The 25525-nt window shown below is 39.0% G+C and overlaps 1 protein-coding gene and 1 long non-coding RNA gene across 7 annotated transcripts in view; one reads left to right on the forward strand and one right to left on the reverse strand.

The window, feature by feature from the left end:
* LOC127443695 (radixin) overlaps nt 1–25525 on the forward strand; it is a 280821-nt gene that overhangs the window by 52043 nt on the left and 203253 nt on the right. The window contains exon 3 of one of the 6 annotated variants that reach the window (XM_051702493.1): nt 24707–24865. The exons of the other annotated variants lie outside the window; for them this stretch is intronic. The gene's annotated coding sequence lies outside the window, so the exon portion shown is untranslated. The remainder of the gene's footprint in view (nt 1–24706; nt 24866–25525) is intronic. 6 annotated transcript variants of the gene reach the window in all.
* LOC127443757 (uncharacterized) overlaps nt 1–25525 on the reverse strand; it is a 600892-nt gene that overhangs the window by 49121 nt on the left and 526246 nt on the right. The gene's annotated exons all lie outside the window — the stretch shown is intronic.

Consider the following 25525-nt stretch of genomic DNA (forward strand, 5'->3'; position numbering starts at 1 on the left):
TTTCCTTGATCCAGTTAGATGTAAAAATGTTGTCAAAAATTCTGGCTAATCGATTAGTAAAGTTATGACATCTCTTATACATATAGATTAGGTTGGGTTTATTTTGGGCCGCGGCTCTTCTGATAACATTAGGCGTCTCATCAATATCATGTGGTCAGTAGCAAATGAACAATCTCCGGTCGCTGCCATCTCACTTGATGCTGAAAAGGCATTTGATATGGTAGAATGGGATTATCTTTTTAAGGTTTTGGAAGTATACGGGTTCGGGAGTACATTTATTGGATGGATTAAGTTACTTTTGTAAAAAAAAGAAAAGGGAATCTATAATTTTCTATCCGTTCCGGAGTGGAACTTCAATAAATTGCCCTTGAAGGTCTCTGCGTTGCTCTGTCTTTTCTGAGCGCTGAAGTAAATCAATTATTGTTAATTCACACATTTATTTCCGTTATTCATTTATCTGACTCCAATTTTATATTAATCTGACTCCAATTTTAAGTTGACCTCTAATTTATATTTAAGCTCTAATTAATTTCCGATCATTCTTTTAATTTAACATTTTTAGGTTATTGATTACTCTAAGTCCTCTTCTATTCATTGTCCTTTCGATCTTTGGAGACTTACGCCGGCCGTTATTAAATTACGTAAACCTCCCGAAAATGGATAGCCAGTTCCGTTCTTAGTCAGCGGTTGTAGGGTTAACTAATATCGTCTGGTTTGGCTTTTCTTATAACCAGACGATATTGCCGCTTAGTCACCTACATACAACTTGCTAAGATGGGCGGTGAGCAGTGACAGAGTCTTTAAATGGCTTTCTCCTACCCGGTTGTCCTGAGTGGTTTCTCCTATATTAAAGCTCCAGTATGGTCTACCCTGGTCTATTGAAATTCAAATCCTACCCGGCTGTCCTAGGTGGTTGTCCTACCTGGTTGTCCTGAGTGGTTTAAATTCAAACTGAGAGTCTTTAAATGGCTTCCTCCTATATTAAAGCTCCAGTAATGATTTCAGAGGAATTCAGAATAAATCAAATAATAACAATTTATTTGTCAGGTAGGATATAAAACATTGTTGCAGAAATTCAAATCAAAGCCAATTTCACATGATCAGAATAAACAAGCATTACTAAAAATAAAAGACAAGTCAAAGAAACATACCTGACAAAACTACATGCAGCGGTACAGCATGGGAGATCTGCATACAGATTCCCAGAGCTTCGTGCCAACTTTCCTTAAATATCTAGACAGAATAAACATTGTGTACCAAATGGTATTATCCTATGGACAATGAGGATTTGGGGGTGAATGGGTTCTTGACTTCCTGGGGTTTAACCTTGTTAACATACAGGAGATAATTTCAATTGTAGGTCAAGGACGGGGAGACACCTCCAGAATTATGCAGTATTTGGCAAAGACCTTATAACTTTGTTACCATTAGTTTTATCAACATGGGAAAGAGACCATTATACCAGTCGCACAGAGACCTCTTAAATGATATCAAACACATACAGTTGCATTCTTTGTTTTCATGGTATTTGTTATATTTTTTACATATAAATCTTATGTCTTTGTGTTGGTCCAGAGCTGGAGAAGGGGGGCAGCAAGGTGATTTGCAATTTATCACACTGTGGTGATATTCAGGTGTAGATTTCAGCAAAAGGCGATTTGCAATTTATCACATGTGGTGATATTCAAGTGTAGATTTCAGCTTTTGTGAGAGAGTTCTATGACGTTGATTCTCGCAGAGTTCTTTGACTTTTACCGGAAATGGCGCCTTTTGGTTGTAGACATTCTGGTGCCAGCCTTACACTTTATAGACACCCAGTAGTGGCGGCACAAACAAATGGACTATTTTCAGATTATTTTACACTGGATAGGGGCACCCGGCAGGGTTGCCCTCTTTCCCAATTATTGTTCTGTCTTGCCCTGGAACCATTAGCAACAGCGATAAGAAAGGAGGATGATTTTCCAGGGGTGGTGGCGGGAGGTATAGCGCATAAACTCTTGCTTTACACAGATTATATTTTATTATTTGTCTCTGACCCCAGTAGATCTACCTTGTCTCCAAAGAATTATTAATTCCTTTTCTAAATTTTCAGAATATAGAGTCAATTGGTCTAAATCCGAAGCTTTGGCTCTGACAGCATACTGCCCAGAAACGGCTTTCCAGCCGGGTGCTTTCCAGTGGCCCAAACAGGGCATTAAGTATTTGGGTATTTTATTTCCAGCAAATCTGTGTGATTTAGTTAGTTAATTTTGACCCCTTAATAAAACGGTTTTCAAGTGAAGTGGCCAGGTGGACTTAATTACATTTATCTATAATTGGGAAGGTTAATGTTATTAAAATTAATGTATTCCAAAATTCAGTCTCTCCCTGTAGATATCCCCCTCTCTTATTTCAAGCAATTTGATAGCATAGCAAAGTCCTTCATTTGGAATGGTAAGCATCCCACATTACATTTCAATAAGTTACATAGGCCGATTGACAAAGGTGGGCTAGGCCTACCCAAGATTTTATTTTATTATTATGCATTCGTCTCAGACATTTGGCTCATTGGTTGCTTCTACCTGAGAGAGCCCCTCCGTGGTTCTGTATAGAACAGGATATTCTTGCCCCTATTTTGCCACTGCAGAGCCTATCAAATTAATCGGAGAAGCTAAGTTACATCCCGTTATCTCGCACTTGAACTCGGTATGCACAAAAGTGTCCAGACTGTTTAATTCTGACATTTTTTTAAATATTGCCTCGAGCATATGGCTGATCCCCAAACTATGCCTCAACAAGTCCCCTTTTTGCTGGTCAGAGTGGATTGGGAGTGGGGTTACTACACTCGGTGACCTATATGAGAATGGAGTGTTGAGATCCTTTCAAAATTTGGTTCAACTTTTTGGGATACCTAGATCTCAGTTCTGTAAGTATTTACAGCTGCGCCACCTGCTCTGTACTGTTTTTGGGAGTGGTTTACACCCTCCTAAAGCGGCAGATACTCTGGGAGTGGTGAATACTGCTTTTGGAAAAGGTCATGAGGCATCAGTGTATTACTCCCTACTAATTCAGAGTCTGGGAGATGGAACATCAACTTCTCTTAAGAGATTATGGGAGAAAGATCTAAATTTGGTATTGGAGGAGGGACAGTGGGCTGGGATTCTAAAAAAATGTCAAATCTGCATCCAGAGATGCAAGGGTTCGCATCATGCAATTTAAGATTTTACATAGTCTATTGGACCCCCTCTAGATTGCATAGGCTTGGTCTTAAACGGTCTTAACTAGTGTTATGATCGCCAGACAGATCACTTTGAGGAGCTGGAAGTTGGCTGGAGCGCCCCCGTTTCAGGAGTGGTGTTCAGAGATGGCCAGAGTGGCAGCTCTTGAGGAGGGGGTATCCAGAAGACTGGGGAGTCTGGACGTGTTTGTGAAGAAGTGGGGCAGATATCTGTCTTTTTTGGAGGGCTCACAGGGAGGGACAGTGGAGAGAGAGGTGTAGGGATTGTTTTTTATTTTTTTTTATCAATTCATTTATTTATTTATTTTTGTTGTGTGTCTATGGTTGTGTGACCACTGGGGTGTTGTCAGGGGTTGGGTGGGGGATTGGGGGGGGGGGGGGGTGTTATATATTGATTCTGTATGTGTTTGTTCTGCTATTGATATTTAATGGTTGAACCAATAAAAAATGTTAATCATAAAAAATAAAAAAAATTAAGTTTCAAGAATTCCTATACACCAACAGAAAGCCAAGACTGGAATCCTTACAACTATTACAACCAAAGTCTTGCATTAACACACAGGCTATAAATAACCGGTGCCAACTGTATCTATGTTCTGCTCGAATGATGTTTAATATTAGGAAATAAACTGGCCTTGTTGGCCTTCAGATATTCCTAAAGATTACTTAAAACTATTTGGAGCCTGATGAAAGGGAAAAAAAATAAATAATAATCTTTTAGGCAGTAGGAAACAAACATTTTCACTAGCACAGTCCCAACTCAGTAAAGTGTCATACTCATGGGAACAGTCAGAATATTATAATTCGACTTGCTGAATTTATGAAAATATTTATTTTGCTGAAAATTATTCATGAAAAATTGTATTCTAAACATATTTTGAAACTAATTACAACTGCCACTGTTGTAATAAAAAAAGTTGAATAAATTCCACCTAAGACTGCAACATTTTGTCAAAATACCATATTTACTGTTGCTGCTGTAAAATCATGATACATTTTAGTAAGGGTGATGTGTATTTGAAAAACCTTTATTTTGGCGCATGTCAAAATAATCCAGCAGAGCGGATCCCTTTTGCGATTGATTTCTGTGTTGGCTTGCGTGAGTCGCACCACACTCCCACTAAAACCAGGCTTCATTTGTGCTGCACAAACAGATGAGAAGCATATTTAGCGCGTATAAAGCGCTGAATGCGAATGAATATCATTGATTTTGATTCGGTGGCCCGAAATTTAGCTTGGGCTGCCACTGAAAATGTTTAAATGAAGGAAAACCCCAGATAAACAAAAAAAAAAAAAAATATTAAGTGATTCCTTTTGACCAAAATTAGGTCATGTTTTGCCCATGCTCTACTGCCAGTAAAAAGATTTGAGCAACTCTTTAAGGGTTCACACTTGAGTCCTCCTAAAAATGACAAATGACTCTGATGTGCCAGTTCTTTTTAGTGAAGCAACAACTACAGCACTACCAGGGTTGTCTGATCCCAGAACAGATGACTCTTACGAGTCTGCTCTTTTTAGTAAATCAAAAAGACTTCAGCAGGATCAGCAGAGCTGACTGGATGAATCTGACTGAATTAATTGAGTCACTCACAATAAACCAAGAACTGTTACTGTGTCATGTGCACTGAACTTAAGGCTCATGTAGTTTTGTTGTAATAACTAAATAATTATAAAAAAAAAAAAATCTAAATGGACTTTCAGGCAGTTAAATATTTCATAAACAATAAAATAAAAGAATTTTAAAAAGCTGTTTACTTTTAAACATGCTTACAGTATTGTTTATTTGTGTCTCATGTATGTCAAATAAAGATACAGTGTGTGTTTGTGTGTGTATATATATATATATATATATATATATACACACACACACACACACACACTCTACCGGTCAAAGAATTTGAAACACTCTTTATTATAATTTTTTTTTTTTTTTTTACATTTTAGAATAATAGTAAAGTCATCAAAACTATGGAATAACAAATGGAACTAAGGGAATTATGTTGTGACTAAACAAAATCCAAAATAAATCAAAACTGTGTTGTATTTTGGCATCTTCCAAGTAGTCACCCTTTGCCTGGAATTTGCAGACATGTACTCCTGACATTTTCTCAACCAACTTCTTGAGGTATCACCCTGGGATGCTTTTTAAACTGTATTCAAGGAGTTCCCATCTATGTTGGGCACTTATTGGCTGCTTTTTATTATTTGGTCCAAGTTATCAATTTCAAAAACTACTGTTTTTTTTTTTTTATTACATTTTTGTTTTATAATGAAATAAATATGGTGGCACAATTCTATTTTCGTCTACAAAACTAATTTCAAACATTTAAGCATACGCCTTCAGATCAAAAGATTTTTAAGATCATGAGAAACATTTCAGTCAAGAGTTTCAAAACGTTTGACCGGTAGTGTGTGTATGTGTATGTGTGTGTGTGTGTGTGTGTGTGTGTGTGTGTGTGTGTGTGTGTGTGTGTGTGTGTGTGTGTGTGTATATACAGGTGCATCTCAATAAATTAGAATGTCGTGGAAAAGTTCATTTATTTCAGTAATTCAACTCAAATTGTGAAACTCGTGTATTAAATAAATTCAATGCACACAGACTGAAGTAGTTTAAGTCTTTGATGATTTTGGCTCACATTTAACAAAAACCCACCAATTCACTATCTCAAAAAATTAGAATATGGTGACATGCCAATCAGCTAATCAACCCAAAACACCTGCAAAGGTTTCCTGAGCCTTCAAAATGGTCTCTCAGTTTGGTTCACTAGGCTACACAATCATGGGGAAGACTGCTGATCTGACAGTTGTCCAGAAGACAATCATTGACACCCTTCACAAGGAGGGTAAGCCACAAACATTCATTGCCAAAGAAGCTGGCTGTTCACAGAGTGCTGTATCCAAGCATGTTAACAGAAAGTTGAGTGGAAGGAAAAAGTGTGGAAGAAAAAGATGCACAACCAACCGAGAGAACCGCAGCCTTATGATTGTCCAGCAAAATCGATTCAAGAATTTGGGTGAACTTCACAAGGAATGGACTGAGGCTGGGGTCAAGGCATCAAGAGCCACCACACACAGACATGTCAAGGAATTTGGCAACAGTTGTCGTATTCCTCTTGTTAAGCCACTCCTGAACCACAGACAACGTCAGAGGCGTCTTACCTGGGATAAGGAGAAGAAGAACTGGACTGTTGCCCAGTGTTCCAAAGTCCTCTTTTCAGATGAGAGCAAATTTTGTATTTCATTTGGAAACCAAGGTCCTAGAGTCTGGAGGAAGGGTGGAGAAGCTCATAGCCCAAGTTGCTTGAAGTCCAGTGTTAAGTTTCCACAGTCTGTGATGATTTGGGGTGCAATGTCATCTGCTGGTGTTGGTCCATTGTGTTTTTTGAAAACCAAAGTCACTGCACCCGTTTACCAAGAAATTTTGGAGCACTTCATGCTTCCTTCTGCTGACCAGCTTTTTAAAGATGCTGATTTCATTTTCCAGCAGGATTTGGCACCTGCCCACACTGCCAAAAGCACCAAAAGTTGGTTAAATGACCATGGTGTTGGTGTGCTTGACTGGCCAGCAAACTCACCAGACCTGAACCCCATAGAGAAGTATTGTCAAGAGGAAAATGAGAAACAAGAGACCAAAAAATGCAGATGAGCTGAAGGCCACTGTCAAAGAAACCTGGGCTTCCATACCACCTCAGCAGTGCCACAAACTGATCACCTCCATGCCACGCCGAAATGAGGCAGTAATTAAAGCAAAAGGAGCCCCTACCAAGTATTGAGTACATATACAGTAAATGAACATACTTTCCAGAAGGCCAACAATTCACTAAAAATGTTTTTTTTATTGGTCTTATGATGTATTCTAATTTTTTGAGATAGTGAATTGGTGGGTTTTTGTTATTTGTGAGCCAAAATCATCACAATTAAAAGAACCAAAGACTTAAACTACTTCAGTCTGTGTGCACTGAATTTATTTAATACACGAGTTTCACAATTTGAGTTGAATTACTGAAATAAATGAACTTTTCCACGACATTCTAATTTATTGAGATGCACCTGTATATTAGGGGTGTAAATCAGACGTTTCATCATGATACGATCTTATATCAATTCTCTTGGCCTGCGATCCGATATTTGCCAATACTTCAAAGTCTGCTGCGATATGATTTCGATTTGATTCGATTCAGGGCCCTGCGATCGATATTCTGATATTATGTGCCTATTTTACACAATCAATTACATTTTTTTTTGCCCAAAATATAATTTGAATATTTTATTGAGCTCTCTGAAAAGTGCAAATTTAGTATCCACATTGGGACATCCACAACAAAATAAGGTACTTCAGATGTTGAAAAAAAATTATACAGATGAGATAATAATAATAAAAAATAACATCACACACAAGTGATCATCAATCCTTTGATTACAGCTTATTTTTCAGTTTAATCCAATTCAAAGTACTTACCCATGACTTGTTTCCTGCTATCCACAGTTTTCTTGGCTACAACTTCCACAGTTGTAATGAAAAATAAGTAAGGGTTGATGTGTAAATGTGTGAAGTCTTAACTGATGGTGGAGCTGAGCAGGTGTTTCTCTTTCCCTCATTAGTGCTGTTCAGAATGTCGGGCGTTGTCAAGACGTTTCACATGGTTGAACTTAATGGTCCTTTAAAATGGCAAATTCTTATATAAAATTCAATTGGGTGGCATGCACAAAGATATCAATGAAAAGCATATTTAGCACTCATGAAGTGAAATGAATGTAAAAAGGTTGCTTCATCGCCTGACGGAAATGCGTAGGGACGTGGCTGACATGAGAGTATTAAAATAAAGGTACATCTTAAAAAAATGTCTAGATCTATATTTACACATTGTATCGATAACATTGGGTCGTTGGTTATTGGATCGATGCATCGATCCAGATCGATCGATGATTGATGTAGATTGATGTAGATCAAAACACCCTACATCAAATTCTACCAATCTAATATTTTGTATGGCCTCCATGATTTTTCAGAACAGCACCAACTCTTCTAGGCATAGAGTGAACAAGTTGGTGACATACTGCCACGTCTATTTTTCTCCATTCTTGGAGAATGAGCTCTTTCAGAGCCTGGATGCTGGATGGAGAATGATGCTCGACCTGTCTTTTCAGAACTCCCCACAGGTGTTCTATTGGGTTGAGATCGGGTGATATGCTTGGCCTCTGAATCACTTTTACCCTGTTCTTCCTCAGAAATGCAGCAGTGGCCTTGGATGTATGCTTTGGGTCATTATCATGTTGAAAGAGTGCTCGACGACCCAGGGAGCAGAGATATGGTAGCATCTTCTCTTTCAGTATTTTGCAGTACATCTCTGAATTCATGATGCCATCAATGAAGTGCAATCCCCGACACCTGCAACACTCATACAACCCCACACCTCGATGTTTTACTGTGGGTAGCATGCATTTTTCATTGTACTCTTCGCCCTTGCGACGCCATACAGTTTGGATACCATCAGTTCCAAAACGATTTACCTTTGTCTCATCAGACCAAAGTATGGAGTCCCAATATTCTACACCTTTGTCAACATGGGCCCTGGCAAATGCTAAACAGGCTTTTTTTGTGCATGGGATTTAGCAGTGGCTTCCTTCGTGGACGACACCCTTGCATTCCACTCCTCTGCAGCGTATGTCGTATTGTGTCACGTGAAACAGTCACCCCAGTTTGACTTTCTACAGCATTAGCTAACTTTGATGAACTTGCATGGCAATTTTCTTCAACTCTTCTTAGCACAAAACGCTCATCTCTGTGTTAGCTTCCTTGGACTGCCTGGACGTCTCGGAGAGCTTGCCACAAGTCCATCTTTTTTTAATTTTTGAATCGCTTTTGCTACTGTATTCTGACTGATTAGCAATGCTTTACTAATATTCTTGTAGCCCTGACCTTTTTTGTGTAAAGAAATTACTTTCAAGTCTTGTGACATTTCTCTTCCATGTGGCGCCATTATTGTCAGTATTGAATGGGAGGGGATTTAACAGGTTAAATACCACCCTTAATTGTCAGTTATCTGGCAGCCACCTGTGTGATGATTGATTAGACTCATCTGTTGTTGCATTCCCATTAATTAGCATTTTATCAAGTTTTATTCCTAAAACCTTCGTTGGGGTGTACTCGTTTTTGCACCATGGTCTTAAATCATTTTGGTTAAAAAAAATTCGAATTTTCTTTTTTGTACTGACAAATCTCATTTGCAACCAATACACCAGAGTTGCTGGAATATTTTATTGAATAGGATCCCATAGAAAGTATTCATTCTAAAAAGAGACAGATGAGTTTCTGAGAAATCTGTTCGGGTGTACTCATTTATGCTTGGTACTGTGTGTGTATATATGTGTGTGTGTGTGTGTGTGTGTGTGTGTGTGTATATATACACACACACACACACACACACACACACACACACACACAGTTGTGCTCAAAAGTTTGCATACCCTGGCAGAAATTGTGAAATTTTGGCATTGACTAAAAAAAAAAAAAGTCTTAAGGATAGTGATTATATGAAGCCATTTATTTCACATAGTTGTTTGGCTCCTTTTTAAATCATAATGGTAACAGAAATCACCCAAATGGCCCTGATCAAAAGTTTACATACCCTTGAATGTTTGGCCTTGTTACAGACACACAAGGTGACACACGCAGGTTTAAATGGCAATTAAAGGTTAATTTCCCACACCTGTGGCTTTTTAAATTGCAATTAGTGTCTTTGTATAAATAGTCAATGAGTTTGTTAGCTTTCACATGGATACACTGAGCAGGCTAGATACTGAGTCATGGGGAGCAGAAAAGAACTGTCAAAAGACCTGCATAACAAGGTAATGGAACTTTATAAAGCTGGAAAAGGATATAAAAAGATATCCAAAGCCTTGAAAATGCCAGTCAGTACTGTTCAATCACTTATTAAGAAGTGGAAAATTCGTGGATCTCTTGATACTAAGCCAAGGTCAGGTAGACCAAGAAAGATTCCAGCCACAACTGCCAGAAGAATTGTTCAGGATACAAAGAAAAACCCACAGGTAACCTCAGGAGAAATACAGGCTGCTCTGGAAAAAGACGGTGTGGTTGATTCAAGGAGCACAATACGACGATACTTGAACAAAATGAGCTGCATGGTCGAGTTGCCAGAAAGAAGCCAATTCCACAAAAAAGCCAGGTTACAATATGCCCGACAACACCTTGACAAGCCTCACAGCTTCTGGCACACTGTAATTTGGAGTGACGAGACCAAAATAGAGCTTTATGGTCACAACCATAAGCGCTATGTTTGGAGAGGGGTCAGCAAGTATTGTGCACCTTGAAACAACCACACCGTCTTTTTCCAGAGCAGCCTGTATTTCTCCTGAGGTCACCTGTGGGTTTTTCTTTGTAATGAGGCAACTATTTGCATCAGCTTTTTGAGTATTTTGACATATTAGACTTCACGTTTTCAACATGTAACCCTAAGTAATGCCAACTCAAATTTATAAATTTAAAGGCCATTGTTTTAAGTTGTAATGGCAATATTTTTCTTGTAGGAAACTACCATTTCAGGTCATATTTACTTAATTTTTCTGATAAGCTACAGATATTTTTAAGTTAGTTACATTAAATCAGATGCATTAAATTTAAGTTCCTAATATAGCCTATTTATTATAAAAATTAAAACATGTAGTAAAAACAAATTCTAAATATTTATTCAGTTTACAATGTTATAAATTCATTTACAACATTTCAACAGCAATACATTTGTAAATGTATCTAAGAGGCTGTTTAAAAAATGATAATACTACAACACATACCAAAAGGCACAAATATGAGTACAAGGATTGGTATCAAAATAATACAAGAAGACAGTTGTTTTAACATGATCTACACTTACATTTTGTCTAAATGTATTTAAAATAATAAACAAAGTTTAGACAATGGTACATATGTAGTTTACAATGTTGCAGCAACATCACATACAAAAAAAAAAAAAAAAAAAAATTCTGCCACAAAGACACATGCATTTTGCAAACTTTAAAACTAAGTGGAATGTGCATAAAAATTGTCAGCTACTAATCCAATTAGCGATTTTTACGTACAAAAAAAAACATTTGGACTTGCCGATGCCAAACTAAAACATTAAAACATAACTACAAAGACCTACTTGAAGACTATTAACAAAAAATAATTAAAAAATATTATATGCAACAAAACCTAAAGGTAAATTTGTCTTCACATCAGAAACATCTGTATGGACCTCTACTCCCTCACTGACTATCCTAACTGTTGGACTGTTGTCGTCAGTGACAGTGCTGGGTTGTAGTAAATTCACTCAAACGTACTGTTTGGGGTGCGGATGCGGCCTTTGAAAACACGTTTTTTCATGTGCCATCAGACAATCCATGGAACACTAGAGTAAGAACTCATGCCCCTCTGTCCAGTTAAAGTGACAGGTCGTCTGCTGTGTCTTTTGTGGGTGTGTCAAACAGTATCTCATGCGCATTTTTATTTATAACTTTGTATGAAAGGAAACAGAAAATATTAAATATATAGGCTAAAATTTGATATGATGAGAAATGCTGGAATGCAAAGGGGATTGAAAGTGAGACTGATTCTAATACGCGTGTTTCCAAAGTGTAGGCTGCTACATGTTTATTGCAGGGAGGCCACGAGTTCTTTGAAAAATTTTACAATTTTATTGTGTAGGGCAAATTTGTCATTTTTAAATCATGTTTTATGTGGATAAGCATTGTTAATTTTACTGCAAAGAGCATTTATGAATGCTTGTCTTATTTCATAGATTAAAAACAGACTCTTCCCTGATTTCTTAGAGGGAGTTGGATTATTGCATTTGAGAACCTCTGGATTTTCATCATTCACTATTCTTAATGAGATGAGTAGCAGGCGGTTCATTCCTTCGTTAAAGATGTTAATCTCTTACTATAGATTGTACTTTACTGTTACTGTAATCTACGTATAGAGAGCGGCGAAACTGCAACTCTGTACATATCGTAAATGGGTCATTTCTACAATTTGGTGACATTACAAAACCTTTGTTTTATTTTTCATACTTTTACAAGTTTCTTCACGTTTCATCATTACAGGGACATAATAAAGATTGTATTACCCATACTGGTCAAGCTAAATTATTAAAAAATTCAGATGTCCATCCAGTTAAATGGGCAGCATCAGGGTGGACAATAACAGGGTGGACATTCAGTGGATAAATTAGCCACTACATGGTCTGTGATTGATATCTAGGAAACATATTTGTAAACTAATATTTATTTTATTTCTGTTAACATAAATACTGTATATTGACATTTTAAATTAAATTAAATATTAATTTCCCATATATCTTCCCATAAAAGGGTGGACATGTTATGCTTGACCACATATGACTAACACCATAAAATAAAGAAAAACATAAATAAAACAATAGAGTTATAAACTTCAAAGTAATTTTGCAGAACTGCTGATGTACACCTCCAGTGACACAAAAAACCTCCACTATCAGTGTTAAAATTACACATTTACCACAAATTAATATATATATATATATATATATATATATGTGTGTGTGTGTGTGTGTGTGTGTGTGTATATGTATATTATCTATTGTGTATTCTACATATACTTTTTTCTTTTCAATATTTATCTATTTTGTACTCAATTTTAATTATTTTTTAAAAGTCTTGTTGCTGTTTTTTGTATTGTGTACTGGAAGCTCCTGTCACCAAGACAAATTCCTTGTATGTGTAAGCATACTTGGCAATAAAGCTCATTCTGATTCTGATGTTAGTAAGAGAATGTAACAAACTCTTAACTGTATGTAGGGGGAAAAATAGAAATCCAACGATTTAGCATTTATGTATGTCAAAGATGTTTGACGTGCAGTTTTTGGGACATGAGAAAATGACACAGTGCAATAGATGATTTAAAATGTAACTTAAGCCCACAGAAGTGTGTAACATTATAAAAATGTCTTTATTCTTTTTAACAAGCCTATCAAAATTGGAATCGGGTGAAATTAAACAATATAAATACCACACAGACTTGTAATGGGGACTTAAATGACACAGAATTGTAGGAATGACCCATATTTACAGGCGTTCCTGTGCGAGACGCTGCTTAACATTGAAAAACAGCGTGGACGGATGCAAAAATGTGTTCAGTGCGAACGTCCCCTACTAAACTTAAAATGAAAAACGCTTTAATACAATGACCAGGAAGAAGAAAGGGAGAGAAAAGGCTTAACATGAAAATAGTGTATTTCTCCTTGGATTAGTGTCGTTCTTTTGGCAGTAAATAGTGTTTATCATAAGGGAAATGCAAGAAAATCCCATTGTGTTTTAACTAAACCTGTACTACTGTGCTTTTATTTTGAATTAATTCAGTAATGCAGTTTTTCTTACCCCCCCCCCCCCTCTCTCTCTCTTTCTCTCTTCCAGAACAAGCTCTGACATATGCAATAAAATGTAATGGCATGTCATGAATAGGTGCGTTTACTGGTGTTTTAAAATCCCAATGGTGGGAAGCAATTAACATGCATCGAGTGCTATATGATTTTGACAAAATGATCTTGCTTCTGACAGAAAACACGGGCTGATTGTCACTCATCTTTCCACCAGCCGTTTCTGTCAAGTGTAGCATCTGTGTAAAGCAACAGCCGATATCTCACACAACTCACGCGAAAGGTGTGTGTGTTTCAGGTTGTCAGGGGCAGAGAATGGCAGAATTAAAGTGATAATGCACCAATTACAACAAAGAGTCTCCAGTTTCACAAAACAGCATTTAATACAGTTAATGGGAAACTAATGATAGTAGATTATGGACTTATGAAGCAGCAAAACAAGTGACTATACCGAGGGTATACGCAAATATTGATCCTTAGAAGTAAAATATATGCAAACAGCCCTGGGAAAGAAGTAAGCATACGGCGTATACTTGCATATGGCCCCGACTACACCACTGGTAGTAGACCTACCTGCAATTTGAAAAATCTTATGTGTTGAATGTATGCCTAAGAATGACAACTAATTTTAACATATACAGCTTTTGATTTTAAAAACATATTAGTATATGCAAAAGTATCATTCCTTGTTAGTTCTTGTTAACTAAAGTTGTTAACAACTGTTAACAAATAAAACCATGTAAAGTGTTATCAGATAATGTATTTTTACAACAGATGTAACGAAGTAGTAAAGCAGAATTAAATTAAGTGCATTTAAGATGCATTTTATCATATAATTCAGTAATTAAATATTTTTTACACACATTGCTGTAGGCATAAAGTGTTACTTTTTTATAGTGGTTTTCCCCTGCCACAAACGGATTACTTAAATCTCAAATAGCATAAGTGGTGTGTAAAATTTTGTGCCCCTTATTTTCCTAAAATGAAACTGAAAAGGTCTCTTTTTCCTATTGTGTGGCTTGATACATTAGCTTAAAATGGCCCCATTCATGATTCTTTTGTCTCACACTGAATTGGGGGAGGGTATATTTTTTAAGGTGTGAAATACCTTCTTAGAAGAGCATTCTTACAAGGAAAGTTCATGTAATGCATAGCCGATACTTTGGCTTTGTTAGTAAGCAGCCAATAAGAATCACTCTGGTCACTGGCTAGCCATGCCCTAGCAACCATTTCGAGCACCCTAGCAACCAGCCCTATTGACTTCCTTTAAAAATGGCTGAGAGGGATATCTTCGGATCAGAATGTCCTAGAGACATGAGAGTTGGCTTGTTTTAATTGAGTGAGCAATCAGTATTCAGGTATCCACTTGGAAACTACTTAGCCATGCCCTAGCAACCATTTAGAGCACCCTAGCAACCAAACCCCTCTGACTTCCATTCAAAATGGCTTAGATGGGTATATCCACATAAGAATGTCGTAGAGACTTCATTGTTGGCTCGTATGACTCAAGCCAGCAAGCAGTCTTTTTAGTATCACTCTGACAACTGCCTAGCAACCAGATGGGCTTACCCTAGCAACCATATTGCCAAGCCCATATCTCTGCCCCACAACATCATACAGACTTCAAATTTGGCTTTTTTGAATCAGACTAGCAAGCAGCTTTTAAGTATCACCCTGGAAACTACTGAGCCACGGACTAGCAACCATTTAGAGCACCCTAGCAACCAAACCCCATTGACTTCCATTCAAATTGGCTCAGTGGGATATCTTCGGATCAGAATATCATACAGACTTCTGTGTTGACTCGTTTGATTCAGGCTAGCAAGGAGCCTTTTGAGTATCACCCTGGCAACTGCCTAGCAACCAAATGAGCTCACCCTACCAACTGAGTAGAAAAACCATATCTCTGCACTAGAACATCGTACAGACTTCCAGGTTGGCTCACTTGACTCAGGTTAGCAATGAGCCTTGTTAGTATCACCCTGGCAACTACCTAGCAACCAAATGTGCTCACCCTAGCAACCGAGTAACAAAACGCATATCTCTGCACCACAACATCGTAGTGACATCCAGGTTGGCTCGTTTGACTCACGCTGGCAAGGAGGCTTTTGAGTATCACCCTGGTAACTGCCTAACAACCAGATGGGGTTACCCTAGCAACCAAGTAGCAAAACATATCTCAGCACCAGAACATCGTAGAGACTTCCGGGTTGGCTTGTTTGACTCAGGATAGCAAGGAGCCTTTTGCGTATCACCCTGGTAACTGCCTAGCAAAAAAATGGGATCACCCTAGCAACCGAGTAGTCTATCTATCTGAAACTTTCAGACCATGCTTTTTCAAGCCAACCTAAAGTTTGTCCACAAATGTCTGACTTTAACTCCTCTTAGAGCTTTCAAGTAAGATGCTAGCAACATGCTAAAACATGCTGCAACACCTAGCTGAGTGCTAAAACATACTAGCAACATGCTGAAACATGCTAGCAACATGTTAACATCATGCTAATACATGCTAGCAAAGTGGTAAGACATGCTAGCAATGCCTAAATAAGTGCTAAAATATACTAGCAACATGTCAGAAATATGTTTAAACAAAAAGTTTTTTAAACTTTCAGAACAGGCTTTTTCAAGCCAACCTCAAAGTTTGTCTACAAACTTTAGTCTAATTTAATAATGCTTCTTTATTTTATAATACATATAACTCCAAAAGTTGAACACCTATATAAGAAACCACTCTTAACCAGTCTGATTTGTTTCACAGCAAAGTGTTTGACTTTTAATCAAGTCTGTGAGTCGAGAAGGTGAAAAATAAGCACATTTCACTTTTAATGCTACTTCCAATAAACAGTTTATTTCATGCTTCAGTTGATTTGGACCGAGCCTGATTTGTAAAAACTGCATTTGGTGGCGTTTGATTGCGTCTTACTCCCCTACCCCCATCGCCTTGTGTAATAATAGACAATGGATGTTTAACTTTTGGTTTATAAAATAAAGTTGCAATGTTAAATTGACCGATTGTGGGGCAAAAGATAATGTCACCTGAATTCACATGTCTACAGCACATGGCAGATTTATAGCCAAAAGACATCTGAATTTTAAACCGCAAGCTATATTTACTGCAGTCGTTTTTGTTAAAAATGTTTTCAGTCTATAGGCTACACAAAATGATGGAACAGAAATCACGTAGAAAAATGCACACATAAAGGAAAATGGCCCTTTTTGGTAACATTCAGACTATTATTAATATATAATAAGGCAAAAATCTTTGTTCATATCTTTCAATAAAATGTCATATGGAAAATCTCATAAAAACAGTTAAGAAATGCCCGTGTCACATTTCACCACAAAATCAAAAGAAATAAATTATACTTTGCATAAAAGTTATTTTTAATTTAAATGAAGCCTAGATTTAGGACTACTTAACATGGCCCAATGGACTAAAACAGTATTAAGCTTTTAATGGTTTTCTTTGGGGGAGAAAACACATAGGGCAAAAATGTTTCTTCATATCTTTCAATAAAATGTAATCTGGAAAACCTTATAAAAACTGTTAAGAAATGCCTGTGTCACATTTCACCCCAAAATCAAAAGAAATAAATTATACTTTGCATAAAAGTTATTTTTAATTTAAATGAAGCCTAGATTTAGGACTACTTAACATGGCCCAATGGACTAAAACAGTATTAAGCTTTTAATGGGTTTCTTTGGGGGAGAAAACACTTAACGTAAAAAATATTTTCTTTCTCCTTGGATTGCGGTGTCATTGTTTTGGCAGTAAATAGTGCATAAATAGTGATGACAACTGTTTCTTCCTTGTTGTTTGGAGTATCATTAGCCACGTTTTAGAATGTTATTTGAACTTCATAAACCGTAGCATAATTAAACTGAGCGCTATGCAATGTGGGTATTCATGCATCAGTAACGATAATGTGCATGCCAAGAGTAAAAAAATATGATCAATAATGGAATAATTAGTGTTTTATTGGCATGCGTGCAAGTACTCCCACAAAAAAACTGAATTTTGCTTGTCCATGTTTAATGTGATTTGCCACTGCCCACTGCATTCACAGATCCCCTGGCCAAGCATAAGCCAAGCATCAGCTTCAGCAGGAGTACAGCACTGCTTCAGTGAAAAATGAGTAGCCTATGTCCAAGTGGAACTTGAGACTTTCATACATTTATAGCCTACCAGTAGTCAGTATCTTTTAAGAATGATATAATTGAATAATGTTTATTTCAATAAAAGTTATTTTCAGTGGATATCTGGTTAACAGTGAAGAAATAGGCTATTTAAAGGGTCTTTTTGAACTGTCGGCAAAATAAGTTTTAACTTGGTTCAATATGCCTGTATGATAATGTCGGACATGTAACAGGTTGATGAATACAAATCCTCACATGATGCACTTCTAATGCCTAAGAAATGTGGCATATAAAAAGAAATGCTAAAATGAGACATGAAATGTCAACTTGAATATTTTTTTCACATACCAAATAATTTATTATATTTTACTTACATATCTTCATATTCAAACTTAAGTACAGCTGATTTCAATTGAACAAATGACTTGCTGCATTCAAAATAAATACAAAAGCATAAGATTAGAAGCATTACATTATTTTTATTCACATTCCTTTCACAAACAGCCGGGCTCCCGTTCGCCCCGTACAATCAGCACTGGTGCCCCCCAGGGATATGTGCTCTCCCCACTACTCTTCTCCCTCTACACCAATGACTGCATCGCCAAGGACCCCTCTGTCAAGCTCCTGAAGTTTGCAGATGACACCACTGTCATCGGCCTCATCCGAGATGACGAGGAGTCTGCATAGAGAAGGGAGGTTAAACAGCTGGCTGTCTGGTGCTTTCAAAACAACCTTGAGCTGAACATGCTCAAAACGGTGGAGATGATTGTGGACTTTAGGAGGATCACCCCAACACTGACCCCCCTCACCATTCTAAACAGCAATGTGGCAGCAGTGGAGTCATTCAGGTTCCTGGGCACTACCATCTCACAGGACCTGAAGTGGGAGACCCACATTGACTCTATTGTGAAAAAGGCCCAGCAGAGGTTGTACTTCCTTCGCCAGCTGAGGAAATTCAACCTGCCACAGGTGCTGCTGATACAGTTCTACTCGGCCGTCATTGAGTCTGTCCTCTGCACTTCAATAACTGTCTGGTTTGGTTCAGCTACGAAATCAGGCATCAGAAGACTACAAAGGACAGTTTGGACTACTGAGAGGATTATTGGTTGCCCCATTGAGCAATAACTACGTGCAATGCACAGTTTAGTCTTTTTATACAGTATATTTATCCAACACATCCAACCTCTTCTGCCATTTCATTCCTCTGGAAAAAAAAACAAACAAAAAAAATATTTGCACTGTACATAACAGATTTGTATTTACACTGTACATAACAGATTGTATTAGATTTGCACTACCCATGTGTATGTGTATGTATGCGTGTGTCTGTACGTATGTGTATAATTATTTTTTATTTTTTATTATTATCTATGTCTTGCTGCTGTTTTTGTATTGTTTTTGTATTGTTGTACACTGGAAGCTCCTGTCACCAAGACAAATTCCTTGTATGTGTAATCATACTTGGCAATAAAGCTCATTCTGATTCATATTAGCATATTTATGCTGTGGTACCGAAATTGATATCAAGAACCGTGAAATCCCACTGGTATCGGTATGACTACTGAAATTTTGGTACCATGACAACACTAGCATGTACAGTGATCTGCACATGGGTCAAGGGCAAGGAATACATTTACTAACGTTAACAAATAGGCCTAGAACCTTATTGTAGTGTTACTGTATTTCCCTCTGAAGACTAAACTAAAGGCCCCGGCGTACTCGCTGACAAGTTCTGTTTCTTTCCTACTGACCACCAGGGGCAGTGTTAAGCACTAATGGCAGTGCCAGCTGGATAGGTCGAAAAAATATAACAAAGTCACGTCGTGACGTAGACCGAGCAAGAATATAATCCACAGTAGCTCGGTACTTAGCCTCTTTCGCTTTCTCACTCTATGATAGGTCGTTTCTCCGCGCTGTTCAGTGCAGCTTACCTGCGTAGTGAGGACTTGCTGTGACAGCGCGCTCGTCACTATTCATCTGGACAGAACTTCATCTTTCGTGAGTGTATATCATTTCAGTTTCTGATTGTTAGTGCTGGAGATCCACTAAGCTTCACGGTACTATCCGGTGGCTGGTATCTGACCATGCTAAAGGTAACGGTTGCCCCGTAACCTATATTATTTATCGATTCATCTGCCATTTCATGGTTATTTCCAGTGATAACTTATTGCGGGCTGTTGGGCCTCATGTATTCAGATAGAAGACAAAGGCAGGCCTAACACTGTCGTAAAACCTAACTCAGGCCCCCACATAAGTCATAAATCATACTGATAAAAACCATGCCAAAATCAAACAAAGGGAGTCCAAAACAGACTACAAATCCCATGAAGCCTTGCTCACTAAAGGATCGAACTCTCAACTCCTATTGGATGAGGCACACGACAGAACGCACCTCAACCATGACATCATCAGGAGTAGAAATACCTCTGAAATGCTATCGGGATTTGCTTCCAGCAACTTTGCTCGCCGTGCGTAGACGCAGCTCATTGCTGCTCTCAGGTGCAGCCTCGTGGCACAAGGAAGTAACATCTGACTTGAAACTGTGGCAATACAATCTCCATCTCGCTGGACGAGTTGAGATTACTCCGTGTTCCACCGAACACTCTAACGGATCCGAAGGAGACCGCCGAGCAATCCGCATCTTCATCCGTTTGCTTGCAGAAGTGAAGAGAGAAAAGATTTATCTTCCATCTTCAATCAGTTCGATGTCGCTGATTTCTCCATCAGCCCGCCGAGAATCAACAGCCGTACCACCCGCCGACAGAGCGAGGAAATGGCCTTCCGTCATCACCCGAGCCTCAAGGAACCGGGTCGGAGTTAAAGGACGGATGAACACACATTCTACGTCCCCATACGATTCAAGTAAGAGGTTTACGTCTGGGCAGAGATAGAATATTATAGTGTGTTATTCTTGTGTATCAAGGTTATTGCGTGTACAGTTTATGGACCACCAAGTCCGCTCATTGCGATTAACACTCAGGGTATTAATTATCACGAATGAGGTTTGCTGTATTGTAGTCCAACCACATTGGACTGTTGTGCATTTCCACCGTCGCGGGTGAGACCGGCACACTGAGTTTATCCATTAAAGAATCAAAGACCGCAGGACGGTTTACAAGCCGTCCACCGCATCTCTGAGTGATAAACTCTCAGCTGCTTTCTCTCCCACGATCGCAAAACCAGCTTTGGGGCCGTCACTTTATTCTCTCTCTCTCTCTCGTACTAACCACACACACGCGACCCCTCACAAACATTCTCGCACGCATTTTTGGCTAGTAGATAGCTTTGTGATAAAGCTCAGCTTTGTCCCTAAGCTACCAGTGACTGGTTTCTCTCCGCCCACATTCGCGGCCATATTCTCTGGCCGGAAGTCTCGCGTGACATACTCTCCACGAGAGTCACGTCTGCCATTTTGTGCACGTCCCTCCTTACACACACATACTCACACACACACCCTCATGTGTTATAGGATTATTTTGATTTCCATATCTAATCATATCACTGTTTAGTTTGTAGTTGTATGTCGGAAGTTTATTGACTGCATTGTATTAATTATTAATTGATATTACTGCATAAATAAATTTTGTTTTTTTTTCTGAAAATCGATATTCTTCGGATGTCGATTTTCCTAAGAAAACAATCTAATATTGAGACTGTTATACTATCTGGTTATTAGTCCCTGATTCCAGGGTGGTGCCCCGTCAATATTAATCCTTATTAATATTCCATTGATTTTTGATAATTGATAATTATCAGGTAGTGTTAATTTTAATTAATGTTTCATCGATGTTAACAGTTAACGATTATCTTTGATAATTGTTGATTTAAAGGATTAGAAAAAGCTAACATTGATTCTCATCAATGTTCTATTGATTTTAATAATTATCTTTGATAATTATTAATTATTGCTAATAACCAAACCCGATCCTAAACGTAGCGCACAACATTTACTGGAGCCCCATATGAGGTTTTAATGAGTTAGATTCAATTAATTAATTTAAATATTAATTAATAACTAAATAAATAATTACCAATTATTTCTGGTAGTAACACTGATCTAAACAACCAGTAAAGCCCTACAGGGTCATACGGTGCTATCCGACGGCCAGTTATTTTGTTCTCGTGTTTCTCTGGCTTGCTTGTCATTCACAACTTACTATTTTTGGTTCTATCCAAAGTTATAATTGATAGTCCAAGTTTTTATTGATTATATCTTGGCTGTCTGATTCCCTGCGGTCCTAACCGAGGGCGTGCAGTAATCGGCTGACTCGAACACTCTTCTCCCTGATGACGGACACGATCGCTGCCCATTGCGTTTAGGAATCCAGCATTTAAGAGAAGCTTTGACGGATCTGTGTTTGCACTGTAGTATGCTGCCTATGTCAGAGAGACAGCTTCACCTCGCCGAGTTAGATCCTCACTCGCCTGTTAGCCTCGCACAGCATGATTCAGCCCCACGGCATGCTCAGAAGCACCGTGTGTCGGCAGCGGCTGGTGCTCCACAGGCGAAGAAGAAATCTGTTCCACAAACCGACAATTCTGAGCATTTGCTGTCGAAGACTGTCGCTAATCTCTCATCAGAAATGGCAGAAATGAAGTCTTCTTCAAGCTCTTCAACCTCCAGTGTTACCTGCATCCTCTGGGAACACACCAGTGGAAGAGGGTTTCTTCCAGCCTCCACATAATATTGATTTGGATGTTCTTTCCATGAGTGCCTCCAATTCACATTTTCATGACGAGGAGTTGGTTGATGCTGTTATAAATCCTCCTCCTCCTCTAGAAGTTTTTTCCAGCCTGTCTGTTACAGGTGGCTCAAGCGGGGGTTCGGCTCATTCACCCGGGATGGGCACGTCCTCTGCGGATGACACTTTGACTGTGCTTCAGATGGCTGTGGCACATTTGGGCCTGGACAAGTCGCCTGTCCAACTCATTCAGGCTAATGTGTTTATCAAGCAAACATCAGATACAAACGCATTTGCCATGCCACCATGTAAAGTCTTTGTTTCAGAGTTTAAGCGTTCTGACAGGTTCCAGTGTGCCTAAAAGGAGATCAAAGACGGCCTGTACCCTAGCTTCAATGGCTGAGGCCGACTCCATAGGTGTGGGGTGGGCTCCGGAAATCGAACAACCAGTGGCAGCTTAAGTAGTTTCACCGGATGAGGCTTTAAGAGGCAATGTGTGGTGTCCAAGCACAGTGTGGACGTACTGACACTCTATTAAAGAAGGCTTACGAATCAGTGGCCTATATAACTTGAGCAGAGAATACTATCTGCCAGCTACTTCTTGCCTGCAACACCACATTGGGGTCGTCAAATGTAGACACTTCGGTACCTCAGTTCCTACAACTGTCTGTTATAGGGCTACACCTAACGATTATTTTTTTATCGATTAATCTAACGATTATTGTTCCGATTAGTCGATTAATCTAATGACTAATTTACCAGCCCTTGTAGGCCGCCTTGTGCTTGTCCGTTCGGACAACACATTGACGGTTTTTCCTCTGAATCATCAGGGTGGCACCAGGTCTCTCAAGTCCTTAAAACTGACTCGACGGATCCTCTTAGGTCTCAGTACCGACTGGCATCATTGAGAGCGGTTCATCTGCCAGGATCAAACAATCAGGTGGCAGGCACTCTATCCAGGGATCTACTACAGCCGGGAGAATGGAGGCTTCAACCGGATGTTGTACAGTTGATCTGGCAGCACTTTGGCGAGGCAGAGGTAGATTTGTTTGCATCGGAATTGACGACTCATTGCCGTTGGTGGTTTGCGAGGACCGAAAAGTCAAGTCCATTGGGATAGGTTGCTCTGGCCCACGAGTGGCCGAAATGCCTGTTGTATGCATTCCCTCCTTTTGCACTGTTGTGGGAGACATTACACAGAATATCCCTATACAAGTGCAGGGTACTTCTAGTGGCGCCTCGATGGCCGGCCAGACCATGGTTCCCTCTCCTTCTGTTAGAAGGTGAGCCGTGGCAGCTTCACACAAGGAGAGATCTCCTCTCCCAGATGGATGGGCGCATTTGGCATCCGGATCCGGTTTGCATTCAGCTTTGGGTTTGGCCGATGGGGCCAACCCATTTCTAGCAGATTGTGATCCGGCGATAGTCTTTACTGTGGATAATGCCAGAGCTGCTTCAACGCGACAGCTTTATGCTGCTCGTTGGAGAACATTCTCTTCATGGTGTGGAGCTAAGGGAATTGATCCGTTTCACTGTACTGTGCCAAAGGTCTTGAATTTTTGCAACACTTATTGGACAACAAAGCGGCTTCTACTTTAAAGGGGTATGTCGCTGCCATATCTGCACATCATGCCCCAATTGATGGTTCTTCTGTGGGGTCTCATAATCTTGTTTGCAATTTTTTGAAGGGGGCAAGGTGCTTAAAGCTGGTCCGTGGGACTCTTTTTTTTCTGTGTGGGACTTGCCACTTGTCTTAGACTTTATTAGTACATCACCATTCGAACCAATGGGTGAGGCAGATATTAAGTGGGTGTCTTTAAAGACAGCATTCCTGTTAGCTGTTGCTTCTGCTAAATGTGAAAGTGAGATCCATGCACTCTCTGTGAGTTGTGTTTGTGCTGGTTGCAAGAGGATTCAGGGGTCATTCTTCATCCTAATCAAACCTTTCTTCCAAAAGTACTGTTACCACAATATGTGAATCAGTCTATTAATCTGGCTGCTTTTCGTCTGCCCTCATCTCCATCCAGTTTGGTTATGAGAGATCATCTCCTGTGCCCCGTACATGCTTTAAAGTCTAATATTAATTATACCGCATCTTTCAGACAGACATATCAGTTATTTGTCTGTCATGGCAGTGTGTGTAAGGGTGCTCCTTTGTCTAAGCAGAGACTGTCGTGCTGGATTGTAGAAGTGATAAAATTGGCATATGATTAGGATCAAATACTCTTACCAGAAGGTGTTACTTCCCATTCTATTAGGGTGGTCTCTTCATCTTGGGCATCGTTTCCTTGGCAGATATCTTTGCTGCTGCTACCTAGGCTTCTCCATGTACCTTTGCATGGTTCTACAAGGTTAATGTGGCTGCTTCTCATGGTGTGAGTTCTACAGTTCTTCTGGAGCAACCTTGATGACTTCAGGTGGGTGGCATTCCTCATGACTGTGTTGGTATGTGTCATCCATTAGTGCTTAACACTGCCTCTGGCGGTCATCCGGAATTCACAGAATGCTAGTTATGTATGTAACTGTGTTTCTGTGAATTCTGGATGACCGCCAGAGTCCTTTGTCATTCGGAATGTGCGAGAAAGCATTCCGAGACTGAGTACCGAGCTACTGTGGATTATATTCTTGCTCGGTCTACGTCACGACGTGACTTTGTTGTTATATTTTCTCGACCTATCTAGCTGCCACTGCGATTATCCATTAGTGCTTAACACTGCCTCTGGCAGTCATCCGGATTTCACAGAACCACAATTACATATGTAACAAGCGTTCTTTTTCATTCTTCGCTTCGAACCAAAAAGGAGTTCAAAAGAGCTGAGCAACAGCATTCTGTTTGTGGACATACAATGCAATTTTCAGGATATTGTTTGATCTAAGGGTAGTTTTGAAGGTGGGGCATCATGCAACCGAGCGTGGATATGTGTACATGCAAATGTGTACATGTAAATACTTAATCCTATGATTTTATAAATGTCTGTGATAATTTATAATCTGCATATCAATGAAAGCTTTCCTGGTTCCATGCAAAGATTTGTCCGAATATTTTCCTTCCAATCGTGTACACCAATGTTGAGAGT

Source organism: Myxocyprinus asiaticus, chromosome 7 (assembly GCF_019703515.2).
Source record: "Myxocyprinus asiaticus isolate MX2 ecotype Aquarium Trade chromosome 7, UBuf_Myxa_2, whole genome shotgun sequence".
NCBI lineage: Eukaryota > Metazoa > Chordata > Actinopteri > Cypriniformes > Catostomidae > Myxocyprinus > Myxocyprinus asiaticus.